Consider the following 12,730-nt stretch of genomic DNA (forward strand, 5'->3'; position numbering starts at 1 on the left):
TCGCCACTTCACACAAATACAAGTTAAACCTACATCAACCAAAGTACAATCAAAGGTCCGACTACGGAACCAAAATAAAGAAATATGACCCCAAATGCTAGATCCCCGATCATCCCAACTGGGCTCCACTACTGATCAACAGGAAACGAAATGAAAACAACGATCAAGATCTTCATCAAGCTCCCACTTGTGCTGGGTTGCGTCACCTGCACTGGTATCATCGGCACCTGCAACTGTTTGGAAGTATCTGTGAGTCATGAGGACTCAGCAATCTCACACCCACGAGATCAAGACTATTTAAGCTTATGGGTAGAAAAGGGGTAGTAAGGTGGAGCTGCAGCAAGCACTAGCATATATGGTGGCTAACATATGCAAATAAGAGCGAGAAGAGAAGCAACGCAACGGTCTTGAACTAGAAGTGATCAAGAAGTGATCCTGAAACTACTTACGTCCAAGCATAACACAAGAACTGTGTTCACTTCCCGGACTCCGCCGAGAAGAGACCATCATGGCTAAACACGCGATTGATTCATTTTAATTAAGTTAAGTGTCAAGTTCTCTACAACCAGATATTAACAAATTCCCATCTACCCATAACAGCGGGCATGGCTTTCGAAAGTTCAAACCCTGCAGGGGTGTCCCAAATTAGCCCATCACAAGCTCTCACGGTCAACGAAGGATATTACTTCTCCCAGGAAGACTCGATCAGACTCGGAATCCCGGTTACAACACATTTCGACAATGGTAAAACAAGACCAGCAAGACCGCCCGATGCGCCACCTCAGGGAAACTTGAGGGTTGGTTTTAGTTGTACATAGTGTTCATCCGGTGTTGCCCTGAGAACGAGATATGTGCAGCTCCTACTGGGATGTCGGACGCTATAAGAGGGGCTGAGCAAAGCGGTACATAGCCAAAAAACGATTTGCTTGGAAAGGAGGGTTAGAGGCTTGACATGGCAATATGCGAGGCATGATATAGTGAGTGGTAGGTAGCGTGGCAAAGCAATAGAGCGAACAACTTGCAAGCAAAGATAGAAGTGATTTCGAGGGTATGGTCATCTTGCATGAGATCCCGCAAGGAAGAAGAATGAGTCCATGAAGTAGATGAACAGATGTAGTCGAACGGATCCTCACAACTCCGAAACCGAAGCTAATGAGAGAAGCAACCCGGAAAGAAGCAAGCAACATAGTAAACAACCATCACATAAACATGGCATGATGCACAACAAAGTATGATGCATGTCCGGTTTAATGAGGCATGGCATGGCAAAGTGCACAAGCAAAACTACAAGTTAAGTGGAGCTCAATATTCAACGAGTTGCATATTGATGAAACACCACATGACTTATTTAGTTCTCTCTCGTTTAGGTACCCAACAATATTAAATGTTGTTAAACATGGCAAGAGTTGAAGCATATGAAAACTATCTATCTAGGCAAGTTTAAATGAGGCCGGAACAACAAGCAACAAGTCTGGAAAAATCCTCATGTGCATATTTTAGATTTGGTACTGTTCTGCCCTAAACCATATTTTAGAGTTGTTAAACATGCAAAGTACTGCCACCATGTTAAACTAGGCATTTTTCTACCCCATCTACATATAAAGTTTATTAAATTCAGAGCTACGGTTAATTAGATATGAAATAAACCATCTTAGCATGTCATTTGAGAAAAATATAAGCAAACATCATTTTTAACATTTCAAACATGGATGAAAGTGGCATATTATGAAACTAGATGAAATTCTAGACATTTTTCATATCTAAAACATTTTAAATGCATGAAGTAAGAGGACTTTTCTGTAAAACTGGTGGTCTCTGGATAATGCTAAAAACGCATATCTAAAAAAAATACGTAAGCGGGCCGAATCTGGCTGGCCCGATAGAGAGGAGGGGCTGCTGCTCACATGGGCTGGCAAAATGCATGGAACTGGGCCGCGATCGCGCTGGGCCTTGGGAGAGTGGGCGCGCTGGGCAGACGGGGAAGCAGCGCGGCCCACCGGACCTGACCGATGTGGTCAGCGCGGATGCTGGGCGCTCGACGACTCGCGCGAGCTCGATGCAGAGCACGATGCGGCAACGGCTGCAGGCGAGCAAGGCAGGGGACGGTTTGATGCGGGCAGCAAGACGACAAGCAAGCGGATCCTGGCGAGGCTGGTCCAACCGCGGTGCGGTAGGGCTTCGAGCACGGGGAGTCAATGGCATCCTCTTTGAGCTCGCTGATGGCGACGACAGCGCATGATGGGTGAGGACGGAGGAGATCCGGGGCGACACGGTCTTGGGAATTTGGATCCACTAGCCAAGACGAGGCAAGGGCGGTGCCATGGATGAAGTAGCTCCGACGGGGCATGGGACTCTGGCAACGAGATCCGCGGGGATCATGAGGTGGGCGACGATCTTGATGGCCGGCGGCACCATGGGGCTCCTGTGCAGAGAACGAGAGAGACTTGAAGGCAGGGAGCTAGAGACCCAAGAGAAACGAACGAGAGGAGAGGGAGAAGAAGCATGGGTAGCGGGGCACTCATCTCCTGCAACGGCGGCGCTCCAAACGGCGGCGGTGGCGCTCGTGGCTCCAGCGTGGAGGCCTCGGGCTCCTCTCAAGCGGGCACGCAGCTGATTGCTGGCGGTTGCGGGAGCTCAGGGGGCTCTCCTGGCCGTTAGATGCATGATCTGGTGGTCAGGACTGATAGGAGGGGCTAGATCTGGTTTGGTGGATTGGGGAAAACAAGATAGGAAGGTTGGCTGCGCGTGGGTTGGCTCGGGTGGGATCCCGAGGAAGATGCTGCTGGCGGCGGCGCAGGGGACAACTGCCTAGTATCTAGGGTTTGTCTAGAAATGGACAAAGGGGACACTATATATAGCAATTCAGATCAGTTTAGGGCGGTTAGGTCCCTCCGATCGTAATCGGACATTCCAACATAATTAGGTTAGGAGAGTCAAAGAAGAAACCGAAGATGTTCTGTAGATGTTTGGGGATGATCCGGACCCATCGGTAACGACAACCCGGGTTGGGTCCGGGACAGCTTTCAGATGCGCGTGCGAGCAGAGCCGCGAGTTGACGAGAGAGGTTAGGTTGGGCCTGGCGGTAGGTAGTGCACGGTGTAGACGGTCTCGGGAGGAAAGAGAGGGAAATCCCGGCAACAGTTTTCGGAGACCGAAAACGTCCGACGTTTTGACCGACTATATGTCGCTATAGTTATCCGTTGGGGCATCAAACGGACTCCCAAAGCGATGAAACTTGGCAGGCGTACTACCTACAACATAACAACACCAGACGCCAACTTTCAAACCATTCCGAGAATATTTTCCGGCCACTTATAAAATAATATTTCGGACATGCCGCGGGTGCGTGCGAGTGTGGTTGCGCTCAGAACGGACAACAGAGAGAATGGGGAGACCCGGACAGATGCAAGTTTTGAAAACATGATGATGCAATGCACATGATGACATGGCAAAATGCAACACGCAAGCAAATGACAAGACGACAACAACGAATAACTGGAAGATACCTAGCACAACTGTCTCGGGGCGTCACACTAGCCAATTTAATCAAGGTCGAATTAATCAGAGAAATAAAACACCTGGACTGGCTAGCAAACCTGGTGATGGTGCCAAAGAAGGAAAAATCCCGGCGCTTGTGCGTCGATTTCAAATACCTCAATGAGGCTTGCCCTCAGGATCCCTTCCCCCTCCCCCGCGTCGATCAGATTATTGATGCAACTGCAGGACACGACTCACTGTGTTTCCTCGACGCATACTCCGGATACCATCAAATTAAAATGAAGGGGTTTGATCAAGCCGCAACAGCATTCATCACCCCATAAGGACCTTTTTGCTTCAACACTATGCCCTTTGGGCTTAAAAACGCCAGTGCCACCTACCAACGCATGATTCAAACATGCTTGGAGAAACAAATTGGCAAGACAGTTGAAGCATAGGTAGATGACGTCGTCATGAAGACTAAGCATGTCGAGTCGTTAATAGACGACCTGCATCTCACATTCGACAACCTCCGAACATACAACATTAAGGTCAATCCGGAAAAATGTGTTTTCGGCGTTCCCGCTGGAAAACTACTGGGATTCATCATTTCCAATAGAGGAATTGAGGCAAATCCAGCCAAAATCCGAGCTTTGTCACAATTGGCTACACCAACGCACCTTAAACAGGTCCAAAAACTAGCCGGATGCATGACAGCTTTAAGCCGCTTTATCTCCAGACTAGGAGAAAAAGCATTCCCACTTTATCGCCTTCTCCGATGTACCGACCTGTAACGCCCCATATGTAACTTGCCATATTTGTATTCCAACTCTTGCCATTTTCGGCACTAAGTTATGATATTCCCTCGTGGTTGGGTTTTGTCTTCGTTTTGTTTTTGTCCATGTCTTGCATCTCATATCATGTCATCATGTGCATCGCATTTGCATACGTGTTCGTCTCATGCATCCGAGCATTTTCCCCGTTGTCCGTTTTGCATTCCGGCACTCCTATGTCCTCCGGCATCCCCTTTTGCCTCTTTTCGTGTGCGGGTGTTAAACGTTCTCGGATTGGACCGAGACTTGCCAAGCGGCCTTTGTACACTACCGGTAGACCGCCTATCAAGTTTCGTGCCATTTGGACTTCGTTTGATACTCCAACGGTTAACCGAGGAACCATAAAGGCCTCGTGTGTGTTGCATCCCAACACCTCTCCAAAGTGGCCCAAAGCCCAGCTTAACCTCCTCCATCCTCTTAGTCGTTCGATCACGATCGCGTGGCCGAAAACCGCACCTCATTTGGAGTCTCCTAGCTCCCTCTATCTATAAATAGGTACATCCCCCCAAAATTTGCGGATGCAACCCTAACCTACTTCCCCTCGTGCCGCCGGACATTTCCTCCCCACCGGCCGGACGTGTCCGCCTCCTCCACCGCCGCCACATGTCAGCGATGGATTCACTGCCGCTGCGCGCCCACTTCGCCGCTAACCGCGTGGAACCGCTAGCCCAGATTCGGGCCCCGACGGGCCCGAACCGGGCCGACGCCCGAGCACGTCGTCGCCCGCCTCCGCCACGTTGTCGGCAACCGCACGCGCCATCGCCGGCCTCCTTCTCCGCCGTCGCTCGACCGGCCTCCTCCTCGCCCGCGGACGCCACCACCTCGCCGGAGACCTTCTCGGCCCCCTCCACCTTCTCCGGCCACCTCGCAGAACTCCGGCGACCCCGCAGCTACTATTCCGGCCAACACCGAAATCCGTTCCCACATGCAGATCCGAAAATTAGGTTGACCCCGTTTTCTACCTATGTGCCTAATATTTTTTGCATTGTTCATCGCATCATAACTTTGCATCCGTAGCTCCGTTTTGGGCGTGTAGCATATGAAATTGTTCGTCTGGATGTGCACTTCATTTCATTCCATTGCACCATGTTCATTTGAGTCAATCTTGATGCCCTAAATGCTGTTGCAAGAGTGCTATGTAATGTTAGTTTCTGATTCTTAACAGATTATGGACATTTGTCATTTTTGCCATGTTTAATGTGTGCCTCCTATGAACTTGAGCCCTACATGTGTTTTGGGCTATGCCATGCCATCTTTACAGGGGTGTATGCCATGTATTTTTGTGATAATTGTGGTGACTAGCACAATCATGCAAAGTAGCTCTCGTGATGTTGCTGATTTCAGGGACTTAGAATTCTTCTAAGTCATTTCCCTGATGATATTTTTGTGCCATGTATTCTTGTTGCTACAGAGTGATCCATGCATCTTTTGAGCATGTTCAGTAAGGATGATTTTGAGATATTGTTATGTTCTATCCATCCATGTCTTTGTTTGCAATTATGGAGCACCCTAGCATGACTCAATCTTGCTCTACTTTTTCTATAAAATGTTCCTGGCAGATTGTTTACATGTTAATCAACTTTGCCGAGGTTGTTGTAGTTGATCCATGCATGCTATGAGTTGGTTATTGCCATGTTTAGCTACTTGATCATGTCTTCTTACTAGGTGTATGTCTATTTTGTCATGCAATGCCTTGTGGTGAGTGCATCAAGCTCGCAAACATGCCTGCATAACTCTGTTTCTGCCATGTCCAGTTTTCTGCTAAGTCTGAATTTGATAACGAAACTTGCTATGTTTACATGGTTGCCATTGTATTTTCTGATCCCTTTTGGCTTATGGTCAGTAAGGGAATTTTTTTATATGCTTTGAGTAGTTTCATGTCATGCCTTGCTTTGCCATGATATGTTCATGTAGCATGTTGTTATCTTGCTCTAAACATTGCTTCCTGATGTTAATTCCTGACATGTTGTTATTTTCACTAAGTCTGTGAACCTGATATCTTTTGCACTTTTTCCATGCTTGTTTGAAACTGCTATTGTGTGATTTAGCCATAGCTCAGTGTTCCTCTTTTGTCAAGCATCTTGAGTGGATCACTTCCATGTGCTTTGTTGCTATGTTAGAGTGCAGTAGCTTATTTTTCATGATGCATTTAGATGGCATCGTGCTGTTAATCGCAGCTTAGTGCCATTTTTATTTTGCTTGCCATTTGGAAACCGTGCATCCGATTCCGGTGATCTTTATATCGATTTGGACCGAAATCAACTCATCTTTCCAGCGGCGCTCTTGGTTTGCCAAGTTGAGGCCTGGTTCAATCTTTCCTTTCTGAAGCATGCATATGCATTGCATATCACGTCCCGCATATCATGCCATGTTTTGCATCATGATGCTTGTGCATTGCACCGTGGTTGATCTTGGTCCCCTTTTGCTTGTGTTCTTGCTTTGGGTAGAGATGGGAGACAAGTACGTGATTGAGGAACCCGTTGAGAACGCTTACGAGGATCAAGCTTACGTCAACTCGGAGAACTTTGTAGGCAAGATGACCATACCCTCGAAATCACTTCTATCTTTGCTTGCTAGTTGCTCGCTCTATTGCTATGCCTATGCTGCGATACCTACCACATGCTTTATCATGCCTCCCATATTGTCATGTCAAAACTCTAACCCACCTTGTCCTAGCAAAATGTTGTTTGGCTATGTTACCGCTTTGCTTAGCCCCTCTTATAGCGTTGCTAGTTGGAGGTGAAGATTGGAGTTTGTTCCTTGTTGGAACATGTTTATTGTTGGGATATCTTTATTATATATTTTATACTTTAATGCATCTATATAGTTGGTAAAGGGTGGAAGGCTCGGCATTATGCCTGGTGTTTTGTGCCACTCTTGCCGCCCTAGTTTCCGTCCTACCAGTGTTATGTTCCTTGATTTTGTGTTCCTTACGCGGTTGGGTTATAATGGGAACCCCTTGACAGTTCGCCTTGAATAAAACTCCTCCAGCAAGGCCCAACCTTGGTTTTACCATTTGCCACCTAGCCTTTTCCCTTGGGTTCTGCAGACTCAAGGGCCATCTTTATTTTAAACCCCCGGGCCAGTGCTCCTCTGAGTGTTGGCCCAAACTAGAGCCCCTTGCAGCGCCACCTCGGGGAAACTTGAGGGTTGGTTTTATTTGTACGGATTGCTTATCCGGTGTGCCCTGAGAACGAGATATGTGCAGCTCCTATCGGGATTTGTCGGCACATTCGGGAAGCTTTGCTGGTTTAGTTTTACCATTGTCGAGATGTCTTGTAACCGGGATTCCAAGTCTGATCGGGCCGTCCTGGGAGAAGGTATATCCTTCGTTGACCGTGAGAGCTTGTGATGGGCTAAGTTGGGACACCCCTGCAGGGAATTGAACTTTCGAAAGCCGTGCATGCGGTTATGGGTAGATGGGAATTTGTTAATGTCCGGTTGTAGAAAACTTGAAACTTAACTTAATTAAAATGGATCAACCGCGTGTGTAGCCGTGATGGTCTCTTTTCAGCGGAGTCCGGGAAGAGAACACGGTCTCGAGTTATGCTTGAACGTAAGTATTTCTAGGATCACTTCTTGATCATAGATTCTGGAACGTGCTTTGCCTTCTCTTCTCGCTCTCATTTGCGTATGTTAGCCACCATATATGCTAGTGCTTGCTGCAGCTCCACCTCATACCTTTTCCCTACCTATAAGCTTAAATAGTCTTGATCACGAGGGTGTGAGTTTGCTGAGTCCCCGTGACTCACAGATTACCTCCCAAACCAGATGCAGGTGTCGATGATACCATTCTAGGAGATACAACTGAGCTCAAGTGGGAGTTCGATGAGGACTCAGGACGGTACTACGTTTCTTTTCCATACGATCAGTAGTGGAGCCCAGTTGGGGCGATCGAGGATCTTATGCAGTTGGGGTTATCTTTATTTTGGTTCCATAGTCGGACCTTGATTGTATATGGATGATTGTAATGCTATATTTATGTTATTGTGTGAAGTGGCGATTGTAAGCCAACTATGTACCTCTTTCTTATTCAGTACATGGGATGTGTAAAGATTACCCCTCTTGCGACATTTCCTACAATGCGGTTATGCCTCTAAGTCGTGCTCCGACACGTGGGAGATATAGCCGCATCATGGGTGTTACAAGTTGGTATCAGAGCCTTCCCCGACTTAGGAGCCCCCTGCTTGATCGAATCGCTGGCATTGTTGAGTCTAGAAAAATGTTTTGAGTCTTATAAGATTATATATATCGGAGAGTAGGATTCTTTTTACTCCTCGGTTCCTTCGTCGCTCTAGTGAGGCATCCTGACATAGAGTTTTGACTCTTCTCTTCTCAAATTTCACTAAAAAGATTTAGGATCACGCGGGTATCTTGGAATCGTTCCAATAGTTTTGTGACGAGAACATTGTTCTTGGTGCCTCCTGACATTTAGGGGTTGTGGCAGTGTCCCGGGGAGTTGATCTCCGAGGTGTTGTCATCACAATTTTAGCGTTGCTGTTCTGGAATACCTGAGTTTCATCGACATCGAAAATCTCTTTTATGCAGTTGTTGGTGAGATACCTCGACGCCACCCAGTACTGGGGCAGGAGTTCGGGAGTATTGCCGTAACTCGTATAACGAATGCTTTTTGAAGGTTTATGTAAATGATTTCCGAAGGTTTCTTGGTTATGTGTTGAAGGATCGATACAGCTGGATGTAGGATTTTCTAGTTTTGGGTGAGATATTATGCTTCCCCTATATCCCCAACACCTGACTGCATAACTGGAAAATTTCAGGAGTTTCATAGGTGGGAATTCTTGTAGCTCTAGTATTTCTTCCGCGGATATTTGGTTTGTGATTGGGTAATCCTTACCATGTATTTGTTCATGTCCGAACCTTGTTGTTTTATTCATCTACCTCTATCTAAGTGGCTTCTCAGTTTATGGAAGTGTGACCATTTAATTTGGAATTCATTCGTTCATTCTTGTTCGAATGTTAAGGCTTTATGTTGCAATTTCAATCCATTTGATTCAGCTTGAATATATGTCTATCAAGATGCTAACGGATGTCACCCTCTTCAGGATGGCTCCTCCAACGCGTCAAAATCCAGAACCACCGCCACCACCTCCACCTCTGGAGGCATGGAAAGCCGTGATGGCCGCTACCAACGCTAATACGCAGCTGAGTATGCAACTCTTGCAAGAGCGCAACCAAGGAAATCAAGGCAATGGCAACAATCAAAATCAGTTTGCTACCCTCAACCAGTTCCTCGCAAACCAGCCAAAGACCTTCAGTAACTGTGTCGAGGCCACAGACGCTGATGATTGGCTCGTTGATATATGCAAACTTTTCGAGTGCAGCAATGTCAGGCCTGAGGACTTTGTCAAGTTTGCTTCGTTCCAACTCAAAGACCAAGCTGCAGAGTGGTATCAACAATACAAAGATTCTAGAGGAGGTCGTGTGATTACCTAGGATGAATTCCGGCAAGACTTCAGAGCTCACCACTGTAACACCCTCGATGCGACTATAGCTCCCACGTGTCGAGGCACGACTTAGAGATATAATCGCATTGAAGGCATATGTCGCAAGTTAGGAAATCTTCACAGCATCCCATGTAATAAGATAAAAAGGGAGATAACATAGTTGGCTTACACTCGCCACGTCAATCAAGTACATAAATAACATTACATCATCCAAACACTCATGGCCCGACTACGGTGCCAAAATAAAAGAGAACCCAACATGCGACAACGGTCCCGTTCACCCCCAACTGGGCACCACTACTGATCGTCGGGAAAAGAAACATAGTATCATTGAGAGTCTTCGTCGAACTCCCACTTGAGCTCATACGCGTCTCCTGGAGTGGAATCATCAGGCCCTGCATCTGGTGTAATAGTAATCTGTGAGCCACAAGGACTCAACAATCTCGCACCCTCGCGATCAAGACTATTCAGGCTTATAGGTAAGGCAAGGTAAAAAAATATGTGGAGCTGCAGCAAGCGACTAGCATATATGGTGGCTAACTTATACGCAAAAGAGAGCGAGAAGAGGAGGCAATGCACGAGCGAGAAGCTATAGAACAAGCTGCGCAAACATTACTCCAACACCGTGTCCACTTCCCGGACTCCGCCGAGAAGAGGCCATCACGGCAACACACTCAGTTGATTCATTTTAATTAATTAAGGTTCAAGTTATCTACAACCGGACATTAACAAATTCCCATCTACCCATAACCGCGGGCACGGCTTTCGAAAGTTCAATCCCTGCAGGGGAGTCCCAACTTAGCCCATGACAAGCTCTCATGGTCAACGAAGGAATAGACCTCCTCCGAAGACGTTCCGATCAGACTCGGTATCTCGGTAATTCAAGACACTTCGACAGGTTAAAACAAATCCAGCAACACCGCCCGAATGTGCTGACAAATCCCGATAGGAGCAGCACATATCTCTTTCTCAGGGCACACTCAGATGAACACTACGTACAACTAAAACCAACCCTCAAGTTGCCCCGAGGTGGCGCTGCAAGTGGCTCTATTTGGACCAACACTCAGAGGAGCACTGGCCCGGGGGGTTTAAAATAACATGACCCTCGGGCTCCGGTAACCCAACGGAAAAAGAGACTAGGTGGCGAATGGTAAAACCAAGGTTGGGCATTGCTGGAAAAGCTTTAATCAAGGCAAACTATCAAGGGGTTCCCATTATAACCCAACCGCGTAAGGAACGCAAAACCGGGAACATAACACCGATATGACGGAAACTAGGGCGGCAAGAGTGGAACAAAACACTAGGCGAGAGGCCGAGCCTTCCACCCTTCACCAAGTATATAGATGCATTAAAATAACATAGCAATATAATGATATGCCAACAAGTAAATAAATGTTCCAACAAGGAACGGCTCCAATCTTCACCTGCAACTAGCAACGCTATAAGAGGGGCTGAGCAAAGCGGTAACATAGCCAATCAACGGTTTGCTAGGACAAGGTGGGTTAGAGGCTTGACATGGCAATTTGGGAGGCTGACAAGCAAAAGGTAGGCATCGTAGCATTGGCATAGCAAAGAGCGAGCAAACTAGCATAGCAAAGATAGTAGTGATTTCGAGGGTATGATCATCTTGCCTGCACAGTTGTCAGAGTTGACTGGATCCTCAAAAGCAAACTCAACGGGCTCCTCATTAGTGAACTCGTCTCCCGGCTCTACCCAAACAAGACAAACAAGCAACAAGGATACAATCAACCACGTGCAAGCTCAAACAATAAGATGCAATGATGACATGCTATGCGGGATGCGATGCGGGATGCAAAATGCAAGATATGACAGGAAATGCATGAACCTGGCCTCAACTTGGAAAAAAAGTGTGCCACTGGAAAGAGGGGATGAAATCGCTTGAAAACGATATAAAGATCACTGGAATCGGAGTTACGGTTTGGAAATGGCAAGCGTTTTAAGAATGACACCGGTCTACGATTTACAGCAAGTAGGCATCTAAACGCAATGAGATGAACATGCTACAGCACCCAAACATGACAAAAAAATGCATGGAAGGGATGTACACAAGATGCTTAACAAAAGACTGGCACTGAGCCATGGCCAATTCATCCATTATGAGGTTCAAACAAGCATGTCAAAAAAGCAAATGCAAAACAGATTCCAGACTTTGTGAAATTAACACTTGTCTGAAATTTTAGATCATGAAGCCCTCTTCGGAGCAACAAAACAACATGATACATGACCTGATTATGACAAAGAAAGACATGGAATGGAGCTACTCAACAAGCTTAACAAAAGTCCCTTAGTGACCTTGAGCCAAAAGGGATCACAAAATATACTAATAAGCACACGAACATAGCTAAAACACAATTAGTTTTCAGACTTAGTGAAAACTGAGACATGCTGAAATAAAACTCACGAAGGCATGTAAACAAGCTCGATGCACTCACCACGGTGCAAGTCATGGCAAGGCAAGCATACATCCATTAAGAAGGCACAAAATACAAACTAGACATGGCAAGAGCAATGGCATAGCATGCACGGATCAACTACAATAGCATCGGCAAAATCGCAAACAAGTTGACGATCTGCCCAGATTCACAATGAAGCAAAAGTAGAGCTCGATTGACTCAAGCTAGGGTGCTCCATAATTGCAAGTAAAGATATGGATGGATAGAGCACTACAAGATTAACAGAACTCCTTTACTGATCATCCTCAAAAGAGGCACGGATCACTAGGAAACAACACGAACATATGGCAACATTAATCATGGCAAAAATGACAAAAGTCTAAGATGAACTAGCAAATCTGACAATTAACTCACGAAGCCTACTTCTCACAGCATTTCGGGCATCAAGATTAACTCAAATGAAAATGATGCAATGGAATGAAATGATGTACTCGTCGAGACGAACATTTTGATATACTATATGTCCAAAACAGAGCTACGG

The sequence above is a fragment of the Triticum urartu genome, chromosome 2A (genome assembly GCF_056163025.1).
Source record: "Triticum urartu cultivar PI428250 chromosome 2A, HENAU_Tu73, whole genome shotgun sequence".
Lineage (NCBI taxonomy): Eukaryota > Viridiplantae > Streptophyta > Magnoliopsida > Poales > Poaceae > Triticum > Triticum urartu.